Raw genomic sequence first — 20,368 nt, 5'->3', positions numbered from 1 at the left:
TGGAGGAGGTTGAAGCTCAGCCCGATGCAGTAATAGGTAAGTTTTTGGTTAAGTCATTTACTGCACTCGTTCTTTTTGATACTGGTGCATCGCATTCATACATCTCAAGGGGATTTGTGGATAAGTATAACCTATCAACCCAAGCCCTTAGGTCACCCATGTTAGTAACCTCGCCTGGAGCAGAGTATGTGGCTAGTCTATGGTGTGATCGGCTACCATTAAGGATTGGTAACTATGTTTTTCCCTCAGACCTAATAGTATTGGAATCTCAAGGATTGGATGTGATATTAGGCATGGATTGGTTATCAAAGTATGAAGGGAATATAGAATGTGCTAGTAAGTCAATTTTGCTTACCACCCCAGAAGGGAGAAGGATCAAGTATGTATCCCGACATGTGCCAAAGAGGACTCAAGTAAATTGCCTAACAAGAGTTGTGCAGGAGGAAGTACCAGTGGTAAGGGATTTCCCTGATGTATTTCCAGAGGAGTTGCCAGGCATGCCACCGGATAGAGATATTGAGTTTTTGATTGAGCTATTGCCACGCATAGGACCAATATCAAAGAGACCATATAGGATGCCAGCAAAGGATTTGGTGGAAATTAAGAAGCAGATTAAGGAGTTACTGGATAAAGGATATATTCGCCCAAGTTCTTCGCCTTGGGGATCGCCGGTACTACTAGTGGAGAAGAAGGATGGATCGTTAAGGATGGTTGTTGATTATCGAGGATTGAATGAAGTAACGATCAAGAACAAGTACCCACTACCAATGATCAACGATCTATTTGATCAATTGCAAGGAGCTAAGGTATTTTCCAAGATCGATCTGCGATCAGGATACTACCAATTGAAGATTCAAGAACAGGATATTCCTAAGACAGCTTTTACCACCAGGTATGGGCTGTTTGAGTATACCGTTATGTCATTTGGTCTGACTAACGCACCTGCCTATTTTATGAACATGATGAACAAAGTGTTTATGGAGTTTCTGGATAAGTTCGTTGTAGTGTTCATTGATGATATCCTGGTTTATTCGAAGAATGAAGAGGAACATAAGGAGCATTTGCGTATGGTACTTGGAAAGCTCAGAGAACATCAATTATATGCCAAGTTCAGCAAATGTGAGTTTTGGTTGAAGGAAGTAGGATTCCTCGAACACGTTATATCTGGAGAAGGTATAGCAGCTGATCCCACTAAAGTTGATACCGTGACCAAGTGGGAAGCCCCAATAACAGTTGGAGAGATCCGGAGTTTTCTTGGACTCACACGATACTACCGGAGATTTATTGAGAATTTCTCAAAGATTGCGAAGCCTATGACTGAGTTGTTGAAGAAAGATACCAAGTTCATATGGACGGAGGAATGTTAGGCTAGTTTCCAGGAGTTGAAGAAACGTTTGGTTACCTCACCAGTGTTGATTTTGCCAGACCAGACCAAAGATTATGAGGTGTATTGCGACGCTTCACGTCGAGGACTTGGAGCAGTGCTTATGCAGGAAGGGAGAGTTGTTTCATATGCCTCAAGACAACTGAAGCCTCATGAGTTGAATTATGCCACGCATAATTTGGAGTTAGCAGCCGTAGTGCATGCCTTGAAAACATGGAGGCATTTCCTCATTGGAAACCATTGTGAGGTGTACACGGATCATAAGAGTTTGAAGTACATTTCACCCAGAAGGAGTTGAATCTCAGACAAAGGAGATGGTTGGAGCTCATCAAGGATTATGATATGAGATTGCATTATCACCCCGGAAAAGCTAATGTAGTAGCTGACGCATTAAGCCGTAAGAGCCATGTAAATATATTAATGACGGGAGAAATACCCAAGGAGTTAGCAGAAAATCTTCGTGAACTATGTTTGGAAATAGTTCCGAGAGGCTATGTAGCAGCATTGGAGATTCAGTCAACTTTGATGGATAGAATCAGAGAAGCTCAAAAGACTGACAAGGAGATTGCCTCTATTAAGGAGAAACTTAGCAAAGGAAAGGCTAAAGGATTTCATGAGGATGAGCACGATACCCTATGGTTTGAAGACCGTGTTTACGTGCCCAATGACCCGGAGATCAGGAAGTTGATTTTGCAAGAGGCACACGATTCACCATATTCCATTCACCCAGGAAATACCAAGATGTATTTGGATTTGAAGGATATTTGCTGGTGGACCGGAATGAAGAAGGATATTGCGGAGTTGTAAGTGCATCTAGTGCCACCCCTAGTTGGTTTTGGAGTATTGACGACAAACCTAGTTGAGGGACTAATGTGTTTGTGAGAATTGCAGGATAACACAGGTAGAAGTCCCTCATTGATACGGTTTCCCTACCAGAGATGACCCCTAAAAATGTATGAAGACATTGAAGTCAAAGGTGGTATATGAAGATATTCACATTGAAGACTATGACAAGAGAAGACACCACATGAAGTCTACGGAGCTCGAAGACTTAGATCTTTCGTAGTTCTTTTTATTTTGTGTTGAGTCATAGGAACCACCGTACTATTAAGTGGGGTCCAAGAGAACCAGTCAGACTGACTGAAGTGATGCCTAACCAAAAACCTATGTCTTCGAGTGAAGACTATGAGAGCGAATCTTGTCCAGAGTTAGACAAGTCAGCTTTGCTTGTAGCCCAAGTAAAGTTGCCGTGTGAGTTTGAAATCTGACCGTTGGAACACGTGTCAGTTCCTTAGTGACCCAGGGTCATTTAGGACAAATCAGGTCGGGTTGCCAAGTGGCTATAAATAGCCCACCCCCACAACCATAAACGGTTGGCTGCTCAGATTGAGAGTACGACTTTTGTCGTTTGAGAGCAACCCACCTAGAAGCCTTTGAGAGAAAATTCCTTGCGAGGATAAAGCCCTACCCACCCAGAGCCAAAGAGAATTGGGCATCACTTAAGTCTTCTTGTCTGTGTGATCTGAAGACTTATTACACTTGAGGACTGTGCATCCTCTAGCCGGTTAGGCGTCGCGTTCTGAGCATCCAAGAGACGTTGTGGATTGCCGGTGAACAAAGTCTGTGAAGGTTTGGGAGTCTACCTTGAAGACTTACTAGAGTGATTGGGCGAGGTCTGTGTGACCTTAGCTCAAGGGGATTACGGTGAGGGCTAGGTGTCCTGAGCTGCGTGTTCAGGACTGGGTGTCCGGGACTGTGTGTCCTAAGGTTTAAATACCTAGCCGCCCCAACCAGGCGTACAGTTGTCACATCAACTGGAACTGGTCCAACAAATCATTGTCTTCAACGAGTCACTGGTTTCATCTTCCCTTCCCTTTACTTACTGTTGCTCCTTGTGAAGTCATTGTATGTTTGCACTATCTTTTGTCTTCACTGAGTGACTGCATGTTCTGTATGCCTTCATAATATCTTCCTACCTGATCCTTACTACATTGCTGCTATTAAGTCAATGTGCTTTCACTTCATTGAATACTTGACTATGGCTTGCCTAGTGTAGTCTACCTTCCGTTGCATGGTAATAGGTTTATTTCTATCGTTTGTCTTCATAACTTCCACATTTTGAAGACTTTCGTAAAAATCGCCTATTCACCCCCCCTCTAGTCGATATAACGCACTTTCAATTGGTATCAGAGCAAGGTGCTCCCTTGTTCTGTGTGATTCGGTTTAACCACCTGGAGTTTTAGCTATGTCAACTGCAGGGATAATTAAAGTCCCCGTTGCGTGCCCCGTCTTCGATGGAACTGAATATCCCTATTGGAAGAATAAGATGCGCATGCATCTTGAAGCCATTGATGTCGACCTATGGTATGTCGTCGAAAATGGCGTTCCCAAGGCTGGAGAAGGTGTCACTGCTGCTGACGTCAAGAAATTTGTTCAACTGGACTCTACTGCCAAGAATATCATCTGTGGTCACCTGACCAAAGGACAGTATGGCCGTGTGAGTGCTTTGAAGACATCTAAGCTGGTCTGGGACTAGCTCTCCAAGGTCAATGAAGGCATCTCAACCCAGAGAGATCAGAGAATCAGTGTCCTTCGCAACCTCTTCAACCGCTTCAAGCGAAATGACAATGAGAATGTCCAGCACACTTTTGACTGACTCATTGACATCACAAATGAGCTTCAAGCCCTCGGCGCTACTGAGATCACCAAACATGAAGTCGTCAAGACACTACTGAGGTCACTTGATAGTTCGTTTGACATCCTAGCCCTGATGATTCAAGAACGTCCTGATTTCAAGACACTCGATCCATCTGACATACTTGAGAGGCTCAACACACATGAGTTTCAGCTTTCTGAGAAAACAGATATCTATGGTCCAAACAATGGGCGAACTCGTGCCTTGAAGGCAAAGGCTGTCTCCTCGTCTGATGAAAAATCTGACAGCGGTTCTGATGATCCTGAAGACATTGGAAGAGAACTTGCTATGCTTGTGAAGAAGTTCCAAAAATTCACCAAGAAGAAAGGCTTCAGAAAGTCTTCCCGATCAAGCTCAAGGAATGATGAAGCTTCTGCTCACGACTACAAGAAGAAAACATGTCACAAGTGCAAGAAACCTGGCCACTTCATCTCTGAGTGTCCACAGTGTTACAATGAGAACAAAAAGAAGAAGAAGAGCAAGGAATATGACTCTGACGACAAGAAGAAGAAGAAATACTCAAAGTCTTCGTCCAAGTCTTCCTCAAAGTCTTCATCACACAAGAAGATCTCATCTGGCAAGGCACGTGCATTTGTTGGCAAGGAAATGGACTCAGAGGAGGAGTCCGCTTCTGAGGAGGCGGAGGTGGAGTCTGAGGAGGAGTCCGATTCAGGCGTCGCAAGTATGGCTACAGCATACGTTGCCAAGTCCATCTTCAATACTGAAGACAATGACCTCGTCACCGACACCGATGCAATTGACAAGGACTACTCCGCTTCTACCTACTGCTTCATGGCACGCGGTGCCAAGGTAAACACACGCACTACTCACTATCAAACATCTAGTGACGATGACTCTGATTGTGATTCAAAACCCAGCTACAAAACACTTGCTAAAATTGCAACTGAACAGCAGAAAGCTATGGAACATATTCAAAAACTGTTAGACAGAAGCGATGATCTGTTAGGTGCTGAAATGACTCGATCTGAATCCTTAATTGAAGACATAAAAAATCTTCACGTTAAGTATCAGGAACTTGAAAGTCGTCATGAAACTCTCTCAACAACTCATGAAAAGCTTTCCTATGATTATCTTCAAAGGAAGCAAGATCTTGAGAAATTGAGAGCAGTTCATGAAGATCTTCAAAAGGAAAACGAGTCACTTCACTCCAAACAGATCAGTCCCGCTCAGGAAGGATTTGAACCACCATGTCTTAAATGCATTGAGCGTGATAATGCTACTTCTATTGTTGAATGTTCTACTGCTACTACTATTGCAATATCTTCAATTGTTGATGTGGTAACTAACCCCTCTGCTGAGGATACCACTGCTATTGCTGATGAGAATGCTAGGTTGAAGACATTGCTTGAAACAGGGATGTACAAAAGTCTTAAAGGGCATCAGACACTATGTGATGTCCTCAAAAAGTAGATACTGAACCGAAACCCAAGGAAAGAGGGTGTTGGGTTCGTAAGGAAAATGAATGCTGATGGCTCTTACTGGAAACCTGAGCAGTACCCCAAAACCATGTGGGTTGCTGCAAAGGAACCTTCAGCAGACCCATCCAATCTATCTGGCTTCACTTGTGCTAACCCCATTATCATTGATGAATCCTTTGATGCAAACTATATACTGTTTAAGAATCAGAATGGTGAAGTGTTTGCCAGGTACATTGGTACTAACTGCAGGAATGGACCACCTATGAAGAAGATCTGGGTTCCGAAAAGGTGTCTGGAGAATCTTCCTGTGAATGTCATCATGACACCTCACGTGAAGAAGACAAACCTCAGACCAAAGGCTTCATACGGTCCAAAGGCTTCATACAGATAGAGGACTCACCTGAGTCGCACTAACGCAAATGTTTTGCAGGGAAACCATACTCAGGAATATGAATATGAGAGCGGTTCATCAAACCGCCATGTTCATAGGACCAAGAACTATTCTGCTTATTCTTATGAGTACTATTATCCGCCTGCAAGACTGTTTGCTAGGGCTCCAAAGCCAAAATTCTCAGATGTTGCACTTAGACTTATTGCTTCTCAGCCACCCTTGAAGATGTGGGTGGCTAAGAAAGCTTAACTCTCTTTTGCAGGGAAAGGTCTCCAGCAGAAAACCAAAATCGTCTGACGCCATTGCTGGGGACCTTAAACATCTTGTAGGGCGCAAGATCAAATGCCCGAATGGTCTTACTATGTACTTCGTTCCTGAATCGCTTGCTACTCTCCCTATTAGTCCTAATCTGGATCTAAGCTTTCATAACCCATTGGTTCGTCAAATGTTTTTTCTTCACAATGCTCTTGGTGAAGCCTATCCCCCTAACTGCACTGTAGGGTACGACACCAACGTCTTCAGAATGGATTATTGATAGTGGGTGTAAAAATCACATGACTAGCAAAAGAAGTCTTCTTATGGACTCAACCTTACGTCCATCCGACAAGAGCCACATCACATTTTCTGACACTGGTAAAAGTAAGGTATTGGGTCTAGGTAGAGTTGCAATCTCAAGGGATCAACACATGGACAAAGTCATGTTTGTTGAATCCCTTGGCTTTAACTTAATGTCTGTCTCAATGCTTTGCGATTTGAACATGATCGTAATATTTGGAAAATATCGTTGCCTTGTACTAATGAAATCTGACAAGTCTCTAGTGTTTGAAGGGTATCGAAAAGATGATCTGTACGTAGTAGATTTCTCAGCAGGACCACAGCTTGCCGTATGTCTTCTAGCAAAAGCTTCAGAATGCTCGCTCTGGCATCGGAGGCTTGGGCATGCTGGCATGAGGAACCTCCACACCCTTGCGAAGAAGAAGCATGTCATAGGCTTCAAAGACAATCATGACCACTACTCGACCCTTCGAACTGCTTCACATGGATCTTTTCGGTCCCACTCATTACTCAACTCTTACTACTACTGCATGCCTCTATGGCTTCGTTATTGTTTATGATTACTCTAGATACACTTGGGTGCACATAATCCTTTACAAGACTGAAGTGCAGGATGTCTTCAGACGCTTCGCCAATCGAGCTATGAACAATTATGGCGCCAAGATAAAGCACATCAGAAGTGACAATGACACTGAATTCAAGAACACTGGCCTTGATACATATCTTGATACCTTGGGCATCACACATGAATTCTCAGCCCGTACACGCCACAGCAGAATGGCATCGTCGAACGCAAGAATAGAACACTCATTGAGATGTCCAGAACGATGCTAGATGAATACAAGACCCCAAGAAAATTCTGGCCTAAAGCCATTGATACTGCATGCCATACAATCAATCGTGTTTATCTTCACAAGCTTCTGAACAAGACATCTTATGAGCTCCTTACTGGCAAGAAGCCAAATGTCAGTTACTTCAGAGTATTTGGCGCAAGGTGCTGGATCAAGGACCCACATCACACCTTAAAGTTTGCACCAAAAGCACATGAGGGTTTTATGCTTGGATATGGAAAGGATTCGCACTCCTACAGAGTCTTCAATCTCTTTCATTACAAAGTGGTTGAAACAGTGGATGTGCGGTTCGACGAGACCAATGGTTCACAAAGAGAGCAACTGGCAAATGTGCTAGATGAAGTTCCATCCAGTGAATCAATCAAGCTAATGGGAGCTGGAGAAATTATACCTTCTGAAGCTCATCCTGAAGAAGAACTTATCATCTCAGCACCTGATCAACATGAAGACAATGCTCAGCCTGAAGACATTCCTTCTAACAACGACAATGATCAGCAAGAGCAAAGTCTTCGCCCTGTACATCCTCGCGTTGCCAATGAAGTGCAGATTGAAAGAATAATTGATAGCATCAATGCACCCGGTCCACTCACTCGTTCAAGGGCAACTCAGCTAGCAAATTTCTGTGGGCACTTCGCATTCGTCTCAATAACAGAACCCAAGAAAGTTGAAGAAGCCTTCATGGAACCTGAATGGATTCAAGCTATGCAAGAAGAGCTTCAATAGTTTGAGCTGAATAATGTATGGGAACTAGTTAAGTGTCCTGATCCACGGAAGCACAATATAATAGGCACCAAATGGATATACCGCAACAAGCAAGATGAGCATGGTCAAGTTGTCAGAAACAAAGCTCGTCTCGTTGCTCAAGGATATACTCAAGTGGAAGGCATTGACTTCGATGAAACATTTGCTCCTGTGGCTAGACTTGAAGCCATACGCATACTGCTGGCCTATGCAAATCATCACAACATACTTCTATATAAAATGGATGTGAAGAGTGCTTTTCTCAATGGCAAGGTTGAAGAAGAAGTGTATGTTGCACAACCACCTGGCTTTGAAGATCCAAAACATCCTGACATGGTATACAAGCTCAACAAGGCACTGTATGGCCTCAAACAAGCCCCTCGGGCCTGGTATGACACACTCAAATACTTCCTGAAGAGCAAAGGCTTCATACCTGGTTCCCTAGACCCCACTCTCTTCACGAAGACATATGATGGTGAATTGTTTGTGTGCCAAATATATGTGGATGACATTATCTTCGGTTGCACCAATCAGAAGTACAGTGAAGAGTTTGGATATATGATGCAAGAGCAATATCAGATGTCCATGATGGGAGAGCTGAAGTTCTTCCTCAGTCTTCAAATACGACAACAACGCAACGGCATCTTCATATCTCAAGAGAAGTATCTCAAAGATTGCCTGAAGAAGTTTGGTATTCAAGACTGCAAAGGCTTCATAACACCAATGCCAGCCAAACATCATCTGGGTCCCGACGACAATGGTAAAGAGTTCGATCAAAAGGTATACCGCTCCATGATTGGTTCTTTACTTTATCTATGTGCATCTAGGCCAGATATTATGCTTAGTGTTTGCATGTGTGCTCGATTTCAAGCGGCACCAAAGGAGTCACATCACTTAGCTATGAAGCGAATTCTTTGATATTTGGCTCACACCCCAACTCTAGGATTATGGTATCCAAAGGGCTCAGAGTTTGATCTGGTTGGATTCTCGGATGCTGATTATGCTGGTGACAAAGTTGATCGCAAGTCTACATCAGGCACATGTCACTTTCTGGGACGATCACTTGTATGTTGGTCTTCAAAGAAGCAGAACTGTGTATCTCTCTCCACTGCTGAATCTGAATACATTGCTGCTGGATCTTGCTGCGCTCAGCTTCTGTGGATGAAGCAAACACTCAAGGACTATGGCATTCATCTGAAGCAAGTGCCACTTTACTGCGACAACGAAAGTGCCATCAAGATCGCCAACAACCCAGTTCAGCACTAGAAGACAAAGCACATTGAAATTTGTCATCACTTTCTCAGAGATCATGTTGTGAAGGAAGATATTGATATCATACACGTCAACACTGAAGAGCAATTGGCAGATATCTTCACCAAGCCCTTGGATGAGAAGAGATTTTGCAAGTTACGGTGTGAGCTAAATATCCTGGAATCCTCAAATGTCCTGTGATCAGGCACACATCCTAACCCTTATGCATATTGATGACTTAGATGTGCAACACACGAAGTAAAGTATATCTTCAATCAATGAAGACATACATTATAAGTGTGAATACATTAATGTGGAATTTGACTTTGGAGCGCCACGATAATTGTGTGCCGTGTCTGGGTCTAATACTTCCTATACGGTGGGTAACGCCACCACCAAATGTTCTATTTTGAAGTGTTTCACTCATGACGTTACCTTACAATGTCTTCACATTTGGTTTGGCTTCGATCTCAACATATCTTCATGATTATCTTCAATATGTTGATTATATATATATATATATATATATATATATATATATATATATATATATTAGTGTTCTGTCCTCTACAGCATTCACTTATAGCTATGTCTTCATTGTTGAATCTTTTGAACTAAGTGAATGTGATCGGAACCTAACCTCTCTATGCTTTCTATCTCAAATTCTATCTCTCCAAATCATATGCATTCTATTGAAACTGTCGAATGTCTTCTCTGCGTCCTTGTCAGCAGAAGATACAGAGACAACCATTAAGTCTGTTTTCAATGCTCATTCCTCCACATGAAGTAGGAACGACCACCCGACAATCAAGGCGTGCGTAGGACATGGAACAAACCCCAAAATTCCGCATAATGGCCACATGTTTCTCAGATGGAATCGCCAGGGGCACCTGTGTAATAGCGCAGTGCCGCCCATGTACCTATAAATACACACTTCATAGCGGTCATTATCTCTTCTTCCACTCTCGCACGAACCCTAGCGCCACCGCTAGCCCTCGACGACTCCGGCGACGAAGCGCTTCGCTGTCGCAACCTCTCCGACGCCGTCTTCACGCCGACCGCGGACATCGTCCTCTCCGCCGTCGCCGTAGGTGTCCTCCGTCGCCAAGTTAGGGCACGGAAGATCGAACTGCTCGGCCTCATCTTCCACTTCGTCTAGCAGTTCTTAGTGTGGTAAATAAAACTTCCTTTTTACAGCACCGTTGATCCTATGGATTTGTCACTTTCTACCACAAGCAGTTTCTATTCACACAAGTTAGATCTCATAACATGCCTAGTATATTCACTTATGCTTCACAAAGTAGTTAGATTCCTCACTTGTACTGATCTGTGGATTCGTACAAATCTGGAACCAACTCCTTATCTATGAGTGAATGTCTTCGCAAAATGAGGTCAATGTCTTCTAAACTGATTTATCTTCAAAATCTTCTGAGAATGCATATGACCTCTTCCCCTTCCCTCGCACCTTAATGCTGTCACAGGTACATGTCCGTGGGAGAATCCTTTGGTTCTCATAGTCTGCATTCATTTGCAGAATTCTTACAGCATCACATTAATTCTCCCGAAGCCAGTTCCTGTTGGTCCAGCAAGCGAAAACCTTTGAAGCCTTTGAACGTGTTGAAGCCTTTCAAGTTAAAGTTTATGGCTTTAGAGAAAGCAGCAAGGAAGGGTGGCAGAAAGCGTCATGGAGAAACATCCAAAGATCTGCCAGATGAACTCTCAGAACTGTACAAGACAGATCCTGAAGAGGATTACAATCAGCGCAAGACCCGAATCCAATGGATTCGAAGATATTGGGCAGAACAATGGTTCAAATACCGATTTCTAACCCAAGAATATGCTGAGAAAAATGCCATCAAGAGACCGTGGGGAGACAACCAATACAAGAATCTTCTACCCAGGTCTAGAGATGAAGCCATTGCTCAAGGCTTCTATCCCTGCATGGTCCATGGGCCACAACCAGCTGATGCACACCCATCATCACTACTATGGTGTCATGATGACAATCTGTTCAAGCGCAACTTCCAGTTTGCCCAGAACTCAGTGAAGCAGAACAAGAAGACTTTGGGGCTAGACTTCAACCCTGGTCCCTCAGCACCAAGGGCAGATGGCACACGAGATGCAGAACCCAATGTCATCGGTCCTTTCTCCAACCTTGAAGGCCTCATCACCCGCATCTTAGTTCAAGGGACTGCAGTGAATGAGCCTGCAGCTGACGCTGAATCAGAAGAAGCTCCTGCAGCGCCGAAGACAAAGAAGATGAAGAAGCCTAAAGCTTCAAAGTCTGCCCCCTCACCAAAAATCTCAAGGGCGAAGCCACTGGCAACTGCACCTCCTGAAGACAGTGTGCAGTCCGAAGACTTATCTCGCATCTCCAAGCCCCAGAAAGTCAAGATGCCTCTGCCTCACACCGGACAAGAGCTAACTGCTGTTGCCATTCTGTGCAATGACGACATTGATCTGTCAAGTGATGAAGATCTAGCAGATGACGCTCTTGAGCAACTCATCAAGAGCAAAGAAGAAGCATAAATCTTCAATGATCTGCCTCTCTTTGATGTGACCATCATCCACAACTTCATTGACGAGTGGTTTGACACGCCAAACATCAGCTTTGAAGATCTGCAGCTACCAATTGGCCTCAGTGTCGCCTTCCAAGGCGCCATTGCTTCAGAACTCGCTATTGCCCAGTGCATTGTTGAACTGAAGCAAAAGATTGACTATGAAAAGGCTTAGTTCAAGAAGCATATGGCCAAGCTCAGCGTGCAGGAAGTGAAGAACTTCAAGAGTATGATGCACGAGCTCAAGGAAGCCTTTGTAAAGAAATGTGCAGAAGCTCAGGGTTCACGTGAGCGCATGAAGGCTCTGGCTGACAGATGTGTGCAAGCCTATAATGAGGCTGAGAAGCGCAAGGCCCTTGGGCGTCCTGGCATCAACCCCAGGATGGCCGCAAAGAAGAAGAAGAAGCCTACTACGGCTGAACCTGACGCACCAAGGCAGGAAGCAGTTCCTATTGTCTTCCCAACTAAAATGACTAGCTCGAAGCCAAAAAGCCAGTCAACAGCTTCAGAGCTCAAGAAGACAAGGACTGCTGAGGCTGAAGCTAGGAAGAGGAAACATTCTGAAGCCTCTGTAACTGCCCCCTCCAAGAAGAAGAGGAAGACCAAGAAAGATCGGGCAGCTCCCACAGAGCCCTTGATAGTTGAACCCATTTGTATGGTCTATCCTGAAGCTGAACGCCATGAACGCCAACTGAATATCCATGAGCCTGCTTCCACAGAGGCTCATGAAGCTGAAGACTTTCCAGCAGCTGATCCCATCGCTGCTGAAGACATTGGTCAACATGACAATGTAGAAGATGGTGCAGTCCTTCCTCAGAACAACGAACTCATCAGCATTGGTCGTCCACTGACACCAATTGCACAGGATGCTTCATGGGCAGATCGCCCACAAGAGGAAGAAGACTATGAGGCCCAACCCACTCCAACTCCACAGGCGTCGCCTGCGTTGCGCAGGCTTCGCAAAGGTCCAAGGCCTCAAGTCTCTGCTGAAGACAATCCGGCTGCATCATCCGCGGAAGATGAAGTACCACAAGTTGCCACTCCACTGTCCCACCATGAAGCAGTTCTCAAGGAGAACGTGCTTGAAAATCTTGCGGCTGCCACAACCACCAATGAAGCTAATGTGGAGCCCTCCCCAACAGAAAAAGAAGACAGCGAAGCCACTGATCCCGTCACTTCTGTTCCTGAGTCTGCTGCCGGTCCACAGTTTGACTATCATGTTGAGCACAGGCCTCAGGTACAGAAGCCAATCCCAAGATTGCCAAGGTTCCCAGGTCCTGCATCAGCACCTGGCTCCTTCAATATCAATGGCTTCAGGGCAGACAACACATCTTCGATAGCTCCAGGAACCCCTACTCAAGGGAAAGGATATCATCTGATCGGTTCTGGAGCTATCCTCAGCGAAGCTATTACTCATGCATTCTTTACAACCAAGGTCGCATCTTCCCACACAAGCACCTTGACATTGAAGCCATAGCTGGTCTGCCCTGTCTGGAAGAAGCTTTGGATTGCTTCAAGGAAGTTGGACTGCTGCCATTCGTTACTGACCAAGAGCATTGGAATGAAGAGTTGCTGCTCCAATTCTATGCCACACTTCACATCCGCGGGTACAGCAGAGATCCGAAGACTTGGGTCCTAGAGTGGATGACCGGAAATGTTCATCACGAAGCCAATGCATTTGACATCATTGAGCTCACTGGTTTGCCCACTCCTGGCGATCTCTACGAGCATGGCTGTCAGCTGCATAGTGAAGCTATTGAGAGCATCTTTAAGAGGCCGGAACCTGATATGAGTCAGATGCTCAGCATGACGAAGTCATTGCCCCAAGATGTTGCTTATCCAACAGAGTTCTTCGTTGAAGACCTTGAGTATCTACCACGAACAATCTATCACATCATCAGGCGAACTCTCTGGCCCATCAAAGGGCACTCTCCAAATGCCAAGCTTGAGGGTGCAATGAAGACTTTGGTCTTCTATATTCTTCATGGAAAATACTTCAATGCATAGGACTTATTCATCCGCCAACTTGCTGCATCGGGCTCTGATCTGTTTGGCTTGAAGTTCTACGCCCCATGGGTAATGCGGCTAATTAAACTTCACTCCGATATCTCATATCATCCATCTGCTCGCAATCATAGGATTTTTCTGCCTGATGTGGATATCTCTACTGAAGCCATCTATCCTGAGCCTGCAAAGGAACCTTTAAGTCTTCAGAATGCAGAGCATCAGAGTTTCTCCCAGAACATTGAAGGAGTTGAAGCAGTCACTCGGGTGCATCCTTTGGCTGGCACTACACGTGCACCACACCCTGCGTCTACTGAAGCCACTGATAGTACAACTGCTCCAAGACCCAAGAAGCGCACTCATGTTCTCAACGACCGAGAGCTTCTTGTGGCTCTTCATCAGAAACAGGATAGGCATCATGACTGGCTGAAGCATCAGATGAAAAGCCTCTTGGTGGAAGTTAATCGCATTCGTAATCTTGCCACCAAGAATGCTTTCGTTGCCCATGAAACCTGTCGCCGTACATGGAAAGGGCTAACGATGATGTGTTCTGAAGATGATCTCCAAGAGGATGGCTTCACTGAGTGATTCAAGTTTGACTCCACACCTCCTCGAAGAGCTGTGCTGCTAGGAACTCCACCCCTTGAAGACTCTGAGTTCTCTTCATCTGCTGCAACAGTGACTGCCAGAGTTATCGAGGATGAAGATGATGCTACTTCACCACCACCTCCTTCAGCACACATCAACTCTGCTCCAAGCTCTTCAGCACTGCCAAACACCACCAACGACCCTGCTACTTCACCTACTCCGCATGGGAACGAGTAGATGCTCTATGTCTTCAAACCTTTTTGGTCCTTACTGACAAAAGGGGGAGAAGCATATGAGGTTGATAGTCTTCAAGCGGGTCCATATGGGCGGGTGCTTTATATTTTGCTTCATGCTTACAACTCTCGTTTTGCTACATTTGGTTCTTTGAGTTGTAACACTTAAACTCGATGGTCGTCTGCTACTTATCTGCCACTTTGTTTTGCGATGATAAATTCCGCATGTGCGACGATAAATTCCGCACTTAGATCATTCTGCAGACGTCCATTTTCCATTATGCATGTCATTATGTTCATATACTTTCACATGCATAGTGGATTGTCATCATAAGTTGAAGTGGATCTCCACAAGTACAACCTGCCATGTGCATTTGCATTCCAAAAGCAAGTTACCTATATGCACATCTTCAGGGGGAGCCCTTGCAACTTATGAAGACAATACCTTATCCTTTACAATTTCACAGATTATATTCCCCGTTGAAAACTTCAACTAGTTTGTCATCAATCACCAAAAAGGGGGAGATTGTAAGTGCATCTAGTGCCACCCCTAGTTGGTTTTGGAGTATTGACGACAAACCTAGTTGAGGGACTAATGTGTTTGTGAGAATTGCATGATAACACAGGTAAAGTCCCTCATTGATTCAGTTTTCCTACCAGAGATGACCCCTAAAAATGTATGAAGACATTGAAGTCAAAGGTGGTATATGAAGATATTCACATTGAAGACTATGACAAGAGAAGACACCACATGAAGTCTATGGAGCTCGAAGACTTAGATCTTTCGTAGTTCTTTTTCTTTTGTGTTGAGTCATAGGAACCACCGTACTGTTAAGTGGGGTCCAAGAGAACCAGTCAGACTGACTGAAGTGATGCCTAACCAAAAACCTATGTCTTCGAGTGAAGACTATGAGAGCGAATCTTGTCCATAGTCGGAGAAGTCAGCTTTGCTTGTAGCCCAAGTAAAGTTGCCGTGTGAGTTTGAAATCTGACCGTTGGAACACGTGTCAGTTCCTTAGTGACCCAGGGTCATTTAGGACAAATCAGGTCAGGTTGCCAGGTGGCTATAAATAGCCCACCCCCCACAACCATAAACGGTTGGCTGCTCAGATTGAGAGTACGGCTTTTGTCGTTTGAGAGCAACCCACCTTGAAGCCTTTGAGAGAAAATTCCTTGCGAGGATAAAGCCCTAACCACCCAGAGCCAGAGAGAATTGGGCATCACTTAAGTCTTCTTATCTGTGTGATCTGAAGACTTATTACACTTGAGGACTGTGCATCCTCCAACCGGTTAGGCGTCGCGTTCTGAGCATCCAAGAGACATTGTGGATTGCCGGTGAACAAAGTCTGTGAAGGTTTGGGAGTCTACCTTGAAGACTTACCAGAGTGATTGGGCGAAGTCTGTGTGACCTTAGCTCAAGGGGATTACGGTGAGGACTGGGTGTCCTGAGCTGCGTGTTCAGGACTGGGTGTCCGGGACTGTGTGTCCTAAGGTTTAAATACCTAACCGCCCCAACCAGACGTACAGTTGTCACAGCAATTGGAACTGGTCCAACAAATCATTGTCTTCAACGAGTAACTGGTTTCATCTTCCCTTCCCTTTACTTACTGTTGCTCCTTGTGAAGTCATTGTATGTTTGCACTATCTTTTGTCTTCACTGAGTGACTGCATGTTATGTATGGCTTCATAATATCTTCCTACCTGATCCTTACTACATTGCTGCTATTAAGTCATTGTGCTTTCACTTCATTGAATACTTGACTATGGCTTGCCTAGTGTAGTCTACCTTCCGCTGCATGGTAATAGGTTTATTTCTATCATTTGTCTTCATAACTTCCATGTTTTGAAGACTTTCGTAAAAATCGCCTATTCACCCCCCCCCTCTAGTTGATATAACGCACTTTCAGGAGTATGTAGCAGTTTGTGATGTATGTCAGAGAGTAAAGGCAGAGCATCAGAAGCCAGCAGGATTGTTACAACCATTGCCGATACCCGAATGGAAGTGGGATAAGCTAGGCATGGATTTTATCACGGGATTTCCCAGGACTCTTTCAGGCTATGACTCGATTTGGGTTGTAGTTGATCGATTGACGAAAGTAGCTCATTTCATCCCAGTAAAGACCACTTACACCAGTGCTAAGTTGGCAAAGATATACATGACCAGGATCGTATGTCTACATGGAGTTCCAAGGAGTATCGTATCAGATAGAGGAACCCAGTTTACCTCAAAGTTCTGGAAGCAGTTGCACGAAACTTTGGGAACCAGGCTAGAATTCAGTACAGCTTTTCATCCATAGACAGATGGACAGACCGAGAGAGTCAATCAGATTTTGGAGGATATGCTGAGAGCTTGTGCGCTAGATTACGGATCTAGTTGGGACGATAATTTTCCATATGCAGAGTTCTCTTACAACAACAGTTACCAAACCAGTTTAAAGATGGCCCCTTTCGAAGCCTTGTACGGAAGGAGGTGCAGGACACCGTTGTCATGGGACGAAGTTGGAGACCACCAGTTGTTTGGACCTGACTTGATTAAAGAGTCTGAACAGAAGGTGAAGATGATTCGTGGTAGGCTCAAGGTAGCCCAGTCCAGACAGAAGAGTTATGCAGATTCTAAACGCAAGGAGACAGTTTACGAAGTCGGAGATAGAGCTTATCTTCGAGTATCTCCACTTCGGGGAACAAAGCGTTTTGGAGTTAAAGGGAAGTTAGCACCACGATTTGTAGGACCATATCGAGTTTTGGAACGCATGGGAGAAGTGGCCTACAAGTTGGAATTGCCTGAAGGATTGTCAGGAGTTCATGATGTGTTCCACGTTTCTCAGTTAAAGAAGTGCCACGCGGAGATGGCTGACATACCTTTGAGAGACACAGTGCCATTGGAAACTATTCAGTTGGATAACGATTTGGCCTATGAGGAGAAACCAGTTAAGATCCTCGAGTTTGCCAGCCGAGTTACCCGCAGCAAGGTTATCAAGTTTTGCAAAGTTTAGTGGAGCCACAACACGGAGGATGAAGCCACCTGGGAGCGAGAGGAAGATTTGCTCAAAGACCACCCTCACCTATTTCCTAGCCAACCCGAATCTCGAGGGCGAGATTCATCTTAAGGGGGGTAGGTTTGTAACATCCCAAATTTTCAATTTGGAAGGTTATACATTTGATCATCATTGCATATCATATTTTATTTTGCATTTTGGTTGATCCTAGAAATTCTACGCAACTCAATGACCCACGGAGAGAGTTGGGGATTTCGTTATTTTCATATTTGAGTTTTCTCAAATTTTGAGAATAGGATCATTTGATTTTATTTATTTTATCATCAATTATTTCTATTACAAAACTATGAGAGAGGGAATAAAATGACTTTCCCAAAATAGATAAATATTGAGGATTTAATAATAAAATCAAATAAGATTTCATTTCGGAGTTTTTCGGTGTTTTATTTGAATTTAGGAAAAATGTGCGTTTTTCAAAATTGCATTTAGGTCTCAAATAAATGTTCACCTTTTGCGGCTTGATTTTAGAAGCCCATGAAAATTTATTTCGGAATTTTTGGAGTCCGTTTAGTATTTCTTTTTATTTTTCTTCCGAGCGAAATAATTAAAAAAACGAACCGACCTAACCGGGCCGTGTCCGTCTGGGACTCTGGCCCGGCAGGCTTTAAAAGCCGGCCCAGCCCCCCCTGGGAGAAACCCTAGTCGCCCAGCCCCACCCCACGTGCCGCCGCCGCCGCCCGCCTGCGCCGCCGCCGCCGGACGCCGCCGCCGCCGAGGTTCGCCGCCGGCTCGACTTCCGTGCCATCGTTTAAAAAAAAAGTAATTTAGATCGGTTTTCGTCGGTTTTTTTTGTTCGGTTTTTTTAAATAGATTGGTTTTTCCGGTTTATTGAAATAGCGAGCGTTCGTTCGTTCGTTCGTTCTAGCGAGCGTTCGTCGTTTTTCTTTTTCTCGGATTAAATCCGCGATTTTTCTGATCGCGATTCCTGATCCGATTTTCGTTTTAGTATAACTTTTCGCCCGTTTATCGGAATCAGGCGATTCAAGCGCCTAGAGTTTCGTCTCGAAACCCTCTATCCGTTTAATCAACTTAAACAAGATTTTGCTACTGTAAAATTTGCCCTAGATCCAGATTACTAGAACGAAGTTGTTTTCTTTCGCCGTTTGACTTTCGTTGCTTCGTTCGATTTGATTCTTTTTGCCAACCGGAGTTCTTAAGTTGAACCTTCGGGTTAGATCTCTTATTTGAGTTTTACCTGTGCATTAGATGAGTACTTATTGTATGCTTGTTTTTTTGTCTGCGATAGAATACCCGGAGTGCGCCGCTTGTTACTTCGAATCTCTAGGTTTCGCGGATCATCAGCAAGGCAAGTAACACTTTGATCATACCTTTTCTACTACCCAGTTTTATTGCATTAGATCAATCCTCACACATTGCATGATTAGGATCTAATTAAATTGTGGGATGAGAAGTAGATGAGGTAGAACCTATTACCTGTTATTATCAAACCTTTGGGAGTTACTTCTACATTTGCTTATTATGCCATGCTATGCTAGTAGACGTGGATTGGGTGAGTGATATCCATGACAGATGTGAGATTGTTAATTAATGGTTTATCTAAGGTGGCAACTTAAACACACATCTGGGTGGATTGAGGCACCTGGGTATTCCAGGACTTGCCTGTTTTCTTTTGGACCGCCACCCAGGCTCAAAGGGATCATGAGACTAGTCATACTAGAAACTTCCATGTGCAGCCACAAGCTATTATGGGCTCTAGCATAGTTGACTAAGTCGTACGAACTCTTACAGTGGTAGACTAGAAGATGTAGGGGATGTAGGTGGTACGGTCTACCCGATCGTAAGGTGCTAGCACTTCTGAAAGACTATGTCTCGGTCATCCGTCTTCTCAAACACCATGTAGTGCGAGAAACCAAACGGAGGCGATCGAGTCTTGTGGGGAAAAGTGCGCAAACCTCTGCAGAGTGTAATAAACTAATCATGGTTAGCCGTGTCCCCGGTTATGGACATCTTGAGTATCTAGTACTTGGATTATCATGTGAATCTCAACATGTTACTCTAAATTAATTTTGTTGGGTTATGTTTAATGATGATGCTTAATTGGGATTGAGAATGCTGTCAACCATTCTCAATGTTTAACAACTACCATGATAGTAATTAAATTTTATTCCTTTGTAGTAGGGAAAAATTGGCTTTACGGAAAACTGTAACCATAGAGCTTTCCACCAGCCAAATATGCATATAGTATAGTTGTTTCATTCCATTATTCTCTATGTGTTACATTGCCAGCATATTCCATGTGCTGACCCGTTTCGGGCTGCAACATTAATGTTGCAGACTTTTCAGACGATGATTAAGGAGTTTTTAGGTCGTGGTTCTATACTCAGTGATGCCGTTGGAGTTGATGGACTCACTTATCTTCCAAGCCTTCCGTTGTTATCGTTATTAGATGGCCTTAAGCCATATTTATTGTAATAAGTTCTCTTTTGAGACACTCGTTGTAATAAGTGTGTGATTGCTACTCTGCTATAAATCCTCCGAGTACTGTGTGGTGTCAGCATTACTAATCCAGGGATGACACCGAAGCACAGAGATCAGACTGTTTGAGGTCTGGTCGCTACAACGCCCCCTGCGGAGGTGTGTCGATGGGGGTGGCGTGTTGGG

This window comes from Triticum dicoccoides, chromosome 5A (assembly GCF_002162155.2).
Source record: "Triticum dicoccoides isolate Atlit2015 ecotype Zavitan chromosome 5A, WEW_v2.0, whole genome shotgun sequence".
Classification (NCBI taxonomy): domain Eukaryota; kingdom Viridiplantae; phylum Streptophyta; class Magnoliopsida; order Poales; family Poaceae; genus Triticum; species Triticum dicoccoides.
This window is presented reverse-complemented; position numbering follows the sequence as displayed.